Source organism: Arachis duranensis, chromosome 3, assembly GCF_000817695.3.
Source record: "Arachis duranensis cultivar V14167 chromosome 3, aradu.V14167.gnm2.J7QH, whole genome shotgun sequence".
Classification (NCBI taxonomy): Eukaryota; Viridiplantae; Streptophyta; class Magnoliopsida; order Fabales; family Fabaceae; genus Arachis; species Arachis duranensis.
In genome coordinates, this window is record NC_029774.3 from 42334601 (window position 1) to 42343449 (window position 8849).

Below are 8849 nucleotides of genomic sequence, written 5' to 3' on the forward strand. Positions count from 1 at the left end.
ACACTCCTAACATTAATTACTTATATTTTTATTTATGTAGATAATATATTAATCACAAGCAATAATAATTTAATTGAAATACAATCTAGTTTAAATAAATTACACTTAATATTTTTGTTAAAAGAGCTTGGAGATCTCAATTAATTTTCAGGTATTTAAGCCACTAAACACTCAAAATCATTAATATCTTTAAATCAGTCCAAATACATACTTCTTGCTAGAGCTGGAATGCAAGAGTCAAAATTCTTGCAAACTCCTATGGTCAATACCTTAAGACTCACTGCACATTCTGGACATTCCTTTGAAGACCCTACTTGATATAGATCAATTGTGGGAAGACTTCAATATATAACTGTTATTAGAACACTGAATAGTTGTGTAGAGAGTTTTAAGATACTTAACTAGTACTGCATGTGTTAAACTTCAGTTCTTTAAATATGTTGACTTAAGACTTGCTGTCTTTTCATATTCAAATTGTGCCAGTGACTTGGATGATCGCAAGTCAACTACTGGATATTGTGTCTACTGTGGTTCGAATTTCGTTTCTTGAAAATGTTAACATTGCAAGTGTGAGGAATGCATGAAGTTAGTTTCACATAAAAAAAGTAAAAAAGAGTGAGAAGTATATAAAATGAGAGACCCATTAATTTATTACTTTAAAATTTTAGTGTATTTTTATCTTATATTTTATCACTTGATTCCTCTCCAAAGTGCAACAAACAAACCACTCTCTCAACAATTGAAAAACTTAAAAACAAATTTAGATTGGCTTTACACTCCACATGAATTTGTGGGATCTGAGTTCAAGATCAATTCTTGAAGCTCAACAGATCCTGTTATAACCACTTCGAATTAGATATTAGGAGTTGGTTTAAGTTCAGTGTACTTATCATATATAAATACCAATGTCTTGCATCATAAGACTCCATCAATTAATAACAAAGTAAAGCATAGTTTTTCAGTTTTAGTTTTCTGCATAATTCTTTCTTCTCTTTTATTTTTCTCTGTCAAGTTACCTTCAAGTCACAATCTTCACATTTAGTATTCTTTTCTTGTGAAAACAATCAAAAATATCATTTTTCACATTTATATTATATGCCACATAAATAAAGAGAGTAAAAATATTTCTATCTAGATACTATAATCTTTATTTCACATCATTTAACCATAAAAAATTATCTTTATTGTTTCCACATGTAATAATAAGGACAATATTCAAAATTTTGCCCATAGTCCTTCTAGAAAAATAAAAACAAAGAGTCCATATTTTATCTATTCATTCATTATTATCACTACAAGAAAGTATTAGAATTTCGACCGATTTTAGCGACCGAAAATATTGGTTACTAATAGCAATTAATTTAGCGACCGATATAAAATTTTTAAGACCAAAAAAATACCAGTCGCTAAATTACATTCGGCAACCAATAAGGTTTTAATACAACCACAATAAAGCTGGTAACTAAAATTAGTCGCTATTATTTTAGCAACCGATTTTGCAACTGATAGTGTAATAGGATGAACAATTATTTGGTCGCTAATTCGATCGCTAAAATACTGGTCGCTAAATCAGTTGCTAATTGTTAAGTTGGCGACTGTCGCTAAAATCGGTTGCTATTTTCTAATTTAGCGACCAAACCAAAGGAATGAATGTCCTTGGAACTCTTGGTTGTAAAATCAGTCACTATTTTTTAATTTAGCGACCGATTTTGCAACCGATCAATCGATAAATAAAATGAAACTTAGTTAGTTGCTAATTTGGTCGCTAAAGTTGTGGTCACTAAATCGGTTGCTAATTTTTAAGTTAGCGACCGATTTTATAAACTAATCGGTAGCTAATTAGAAAAAAAGATATTATCTAAATTATTTTCACTAACCCTAACAACTCACCCCTACCATTCTCATCTTTTCCAATTAGATACTATTCTCATCTTCTCCGAGCGTCATTGTCGTCTTCTTTGCCGCCGTCTTTTGCATCTCGTTGTCATCTCCTGAAGTCCCGTCAACATCGTCTTTTGCGGCCTCGGCGTTGTCTTCTGAGGTCTCATCACCGTCTTCTTCTGCAGTCTCAGTGTCGTCGCCTTATTCGTCAAGATCTCAACACCGCCTTTTGTCTTCTGATACCTCGGTTCCGTTTTCGTCATCTTCAAGCAGGTAACTTCCTAATCGCCGATTCTAATCCATTCTGTTAGGTTTGATTTTTTCCCCTCTGGTTAGGGGTTTTAGTGATGTGCTTCGTTGAATTTGCTTGTTGATCTGTTGCTTTATCTGCCTTGATTTTTTTTTTCGTTAATTTTGGGAGATTAACTTGTTTTTGATATGGTGTTGATGGTTTTGTGCATTGCGAGGGTGTGAATTTTCCATTGATGGTATTTTGCATTGAAGTAGCATTTTTTTTATTAGCATTCTTTTTTTTTCTGTCTTTACATTTGATATATGTTCAATTTATTTTTAATTTATCATTGTAAATGTGAAGTTGCTGATTTTAGGAAATTCAGCTTCCAATATGGGAATATGGAGATTGTTGGTGCTGCTAATTCTCACTGTTATTCATGTTCTGTTCTCCAAGTTTAGTAGTATGTTGAACTGAGCAACTAAAAATGTGTGATTCATTAAGACCATGAAAAATGCTACTTATTTGAGCCTTCTAATATTGTGTAAAAGAAAAACTCAACTGTAGAAGATAAATTTTAAAATGAAATGGTGATGAGAAAATAAAAGAAAATCCATTCTAGTATAGGAATTATGTTCTGTTTATAGAAAAATTTTTTGTAGTTAAGTTAAAGGAGTCAACCTTAGTCCCGTAGTCCTGTTCTACTATTCTCATTGAATATGTAATTATGAATTGAATTGTTTGTGATTTGCTGTTGTAAAATAATTTCGTGACGATGAAGTAACCTTGTTCTTAGGAATTGGACAACATGTTAATTAAATCTCTTCAAGCATAGAAGAGAGAAGCTTGATCCTCCATATCATGGATGAAATATTCCTTGCATGAACAAAGTGAGACTTCTCCATTGAACTAAGTTCATTAGCAATGTTAACCAATGAAACTAGCAGAGACTTAGTGGAACCATCCATTGTGGCAACTGTTACAATATGATCAAGACTTTTTGTTTATTCTTATAGTGAATTAAATTGACTTTCTGTTTTGAATTGAATTTCTCTTAGATAATAATGCCACTTAAACCGTTGTGAAATAGTTGTGCATTCAAAATTGGTTCAACAAGAGATAATAATACTACTACTTATTTATTGTTGAATACAAATCATATGTTTCTTTTTTCATTCTTTATTTTTTATCAATAAATCCTTAAGGAATCTTATTGTAGTAGCATATACTATTTTATCTTGATCTCAATTCTATTAGTCACGAATTGTTTTATTTGTTAATTTCTTAAACCCAATTTTAGTTGTTAGTTAGTGTAAGAATCTTGATGCTATTCAAGCTATAATATGTGTTTTCTCATTGAGTTATTAGATTTTTTCTTCATTTGAGTTTAGGGTAATACTATGGTGTTGAAGGAAAAATTTTTTAGCAGCTGCTGAAATTAGGTGGCGTTGTAGAGAAGTTTACACGTGTATTTATTGCCTTCAAGATCTCGACAAATTTTGTAGAGTGCCCAGAAATTGATGGAAGATGAGTTAATTAGATATTATTTGATTTTGTTAATGATGATGATTAGGTTGTTGGACTTTTTTTGAAAGTCTAATAAATATTTGATAAGTAATATATTGAGCTTTTTTTGGGAGTCTAATAAATATTTGGTAAGTAATATATTACGGATTTAAAAAAGATTGGGTGTTGTGATAAAAATTGTACAGCCCAATAAAATGAATAATGATAATAATAGTACAGTAATTATAAATAATTTATTGGTACCCAAAAAAAATCAAGTCCCAAATAAAGTGTAGGAGGTGTTGTGTTGGTGGTGGTGACATATACGTTCCTATGCTTACTCTTATTATTAGGTTTGATTAGAAATCAAACACAACTATCTTAAAATGTAGGAGTCCACCACCCTACAAATAACAATAATAATGTATTTTCGTTATTTATACGATATTTAGAGTTAATTGCATGTTATACAGGTTAAATATTTTAGGTTATGTATGTAGTTTTTAAATTTTAAAAAAATATGCAAAATTATTTTTTTATTTTATTTTAAATGTGAAAATAGCTACACCTTTTAATTAATTTTTTAAAATATTTATTTTAATTAAAATAAATGTGTAAATTATGCATAGATTTTTTCTTCTAATCTTTTTTAAATATCCCACTTTAACAAATGATATAAAAAGACATGTATATAAGCTAGGTTTACAAACATCGTTACCTCATGTATGTTTTTTTTATTAAAAATAGGGACGCTCGAACGTACGACCTTTTAGGTTAGTATAAAAATACTATACTATTTAAATTATAACTCATTAGACTACTTCATGTATGTTAATTGTTTGTTTTAGGTATGAATAATGTATGAAAATATATTTTATGAAATTAGATTACTCATAATTTATTTAGTATTGTTTTATTCAGTACTATTTTAGATTATAAATGTTACTTTGATATGACTCTATTATTAATTATAGTTAATTTTTTATTTATTTTATTCTTTTTAATAGGATGAATAATTTATATTTTAAAAAAATTATAATGATAAACGTAATATACAACTATCACAATTACAAATTTTAATAGAGGTAAACAAATAATAAAAAAAAAGTTTGTACACAGCAAAAATAAAGTACAACAAAAAAAATAGAAGACAAGAATTCAATTTATTTAGAACTTTATTTCTTTTTTAGGTACCAATAAATTATATATAACCAGTGTGATTATTTTTTATCATTATTTATTTTATCAGGCTAACAACACCCAATCATTTTTGGACCTATAATACATTACAGATCAAATATTTTTTGGACTCCCAAAAAAATTCAACAACTTAATCATCATCATTAACAAAATCAAATGACATCTAATTAATTGACCTCTTCCATCAATTTCTGGATACAGTGCAAGATTTGTCGGGACCTTAAAGACAATAAATACATGCGTAAATTTTTTTATTGCGCCACTTAATTTCAGCACCTGTTGAAAAATTTTTCCTTCAGCACCATAACATTATCCGTTTTGAGTTTATGATAGATTGAATTTTATTTTGATACGTCTTTCTACAATTTGAATTATTTTTCATTATATAAAAATGTTATTATTTCTTACCTTCACAATGATTGTGTATTCTTGCATAACTTTATATGAACAATTTTAAGTCGGTGATATTCAAGTAATCTAAAACAGAGCTTTAATTTTTGTTGTATATTGACTTCTACAATTTTAAGAAGCAAGTTTTAATTTGTGTAGCCTATTTTTATTTTTATTTTTTTCAATTGGTATTTGTGTTCAATTAAGCAAGCTAGTTATTTGTATTTCTTTTTGCATCCTATTATGTAATCTTATTTATCGTAGGATTATTCATGGATGCAGATTATATTAATGGTGATGGAAATGATCTTAATTCTAGAATGAATGAATGATGAATATGTTGTATCTTTCAAATAACTCAACAAATCATTTTTTCATGACATATAGTTTAAGGAGTTCTAGTGTTCTATCTTTTGTTGTTATGCTATGCAGCCTTTATCAGGAAACTATTTGACCAGAAAGATTCAACTACTTCTGACCATTGAGAATGAAGTACTTTGTTTCATTCTAAAATAATGTGTTTTTATTTTGTGTCTCAGATGTACAGAAATTAGGCGAAGAATGATTCGCTCGTCGCTATAAGATGATGAACGTATGTTTGAAGAGTGATTATTTTATTGTAGTTGTGACACTAGTTAGTTAATAGATTTTAAATGATGTAATTAGTAATTTGAGAGTATTTCTTACTTATTATTGTATGTTGTCGTCTATGATATTGAATTGATGAGTTATTTTGATTATTGTTTAAGTGTGTTATGTTATTGGAGATATATCTTATATAGGTTGGGTTATGTGTTAAGGTGTAGGTTTTCTATTAATGATTTTTCAGTATTTGATGGCCTAGATATAAAAAATTAGTAAAGAATTAGGATCAGCCATAGAAATGGTTACTAACATGTTTGGTTGTTAATTAGCGACCGATTTAGCAACTTAAATGTTGGTTGCTAAAATACAGGTCCCCATTTAGCGATTGAATAAGAGACTGAAACGCTGATCGCAAATTAACGACTAATTTAGCGACCGATTTAGCAACTGAAAAGTTGGTTGTTATTTAGCGACCGATTTATTCAGAGACTGATTTAGCGATGGAAAATTTGATCACCATTTAACGACCAATTTTGTTAGCAACCGATTTAGCGACTGATACTCTTTGATGAGGGTTTGGTAGCTTTGTTAATAAATCGGTCGCTAAATTTAGCGATCGAAGTTGGTTGCTATTTTCTTATTAGCGACCACCCAAATCGGTCGCTAAATTAGACACTATTCTAGTAATTTCTTGTAATGTATATTTAAATGTGTAAAGTATGTTTTTTATCTTCAAAATTTATCAAAAATTTTACAAATACCTCCAAGATTTATTTTGTTATAATTTTGTTCTTAAAATTTTTTATTTGCATCAAATATACTCCTAACAGTTAAATTTTTAAAAATTTTAGGATCAATCTAGTAACAATACATGACAATTATGTCTGATATACTTGTGTTGAAAGTTGTTCTTGTAAAATTATTGTTGAATTAATCCTAAACTTTTTGGAAGATTAGTCGGCAAGAGAATATTTTAATACAAATAGAAAATTTTTGAAACAAAATTGAAATAAAATAAAATTTAAGAGTATTTTTAAAATTTTTAACAAATTTTGCGTAATGAATAAAAAATATACTTTATCCTATTTGAATCATGCCATGAAATTATTTTTCTCAAAAACTTAAATTGATAAAAAAACGTCTATGAATAATTATATCTCTAACACTCCTCTTATACAATTTTTTTTTTTTAGATTTGTATGAATTTTTTAGTAAGTTATCTTTTCTCATTTTATCTTCTTTATCCTGAATTTTTTCTTGTAACAAATATTGAATTCTAAATATTTAAATTATGAAAATTTTAATATTACATTATGAAATTATTATTTTTAAAAATTTAAACTAATTAAAAAAGAGTAAAGTATATTTTTTGTTTTTAAAGTATGGCAAACATTACAAAAATATTTTTAAGTTTTATTTTGTTTTAATTGTCTCAAAAATTTTTATTTGCATCAAATATATTCTTAGTAGCTAATTTAAGACCAATTCGATAACAATTTCATAAGAACAACCTTTAAAATAAGTAAATCAAATATAATTTTCATATATTATTATTAGATTGATCTTAATTTTTTAAAAATTTAATTGTTAATAATATATTTAATACAAATAAAAAAATTTTAGAACAAAATTAAAACAAAATAAAATTTAAAAATATTTGTAAAATTTTTATCAAATTTAAAAAATAAAAATTATACTTTACCAAAAAAAAATTATATAAATAGTTATATCTCGAACAAATCTATCGTCCTCATGAAATACGTCAACTTAATGCATTAATACAATGTTAAATTGAAATTCACGGCCTCATTTTCCACCTGCCTATACTTAATTAGTAGCTTGATTAATTTATGTGTCATTGCTTCTTTATGGATAAAGATTTTCTCATATGATGACAGACATTCACCTCATCAAATCTAGATATATATTTTTTCATTAGTAATAATTTTCACGTTTTTTAAAAAAAAAAACTTTCATGTTTCTAGCTAAAGTAAATAATTTATTATCAATGGTGATATATATGCATGGGCACACCACATCCGTCCGAAAAAAGATAAAAATATAGACATGTCGAGGTCATTTCCATTTTAAAATTCGAAAGGATGGCCTAGACGCAACTCTACTTATTTCTTCTTTCTTAGCTTTCGTATGCACTTTCAGCTTTTTCGGTCCATCACTAATAACTAAGTATTAGAGGTGTGTATGGATTGGGTAAAATCGGGTTTGATATAATTCAGATCCACTTTGAAATATATATTGAGTCTATTTATTAGACTCAAATTCGACTTTAGATCCGATGAAATCTATACACTTTTAGACCACGATTATAGCGGGTAAAAATCGGGTGAAAATCGGGCCGTTAACATTACATTACCTTGATACTTTCTTATAAGCTAGCATGTGAAAATATCCAAATTTTCAAGACTCCAACTATTATTTGACATGGTAAAATTCACTTAGAAATTAAAAATATAACAAGAATCAACTTTTCTCTAAAATTAAAGTATAACCATAATCAATACTAATATTGTACAATAACACCAAATATTTAAATCAGTACAAATAATACTATTATGCATTAGTCTAAAATTTTATGCATTTTAAATATAAAACATTAACTTATAGTCTTATAATAACTAATAGCACAAAATATTAAGGTTTACAATACTTAAATTACACATATGAATAGCCATCATCCATCACTAATAACACAAAATATTAATTGTGTATGATGATCGGGCCACCAAGCCAACTTCGAGTGACTCGAGCCATGGCTCAGACTCAACCCGAAATAATGACCGGGTCTATTTTTGAGACCCTTACCCGACTTTAGACCCGATGAAATCACACCAAATTAGCCCCTAAAGAATTCGAAACTGGACCGGATCTTCGAGTCAGGCCGGATCATGCACACTCCTACTAAGTACCTAATAATTATGATATTTTATATGAGAAAGGATGTTAGTATTATTTTTTGTATAAATATTTTTTATTTTCTTAGCATATAAAAAGTAAATATTTTATTATTTTTATTAATTATTTTTAATAAAAAACA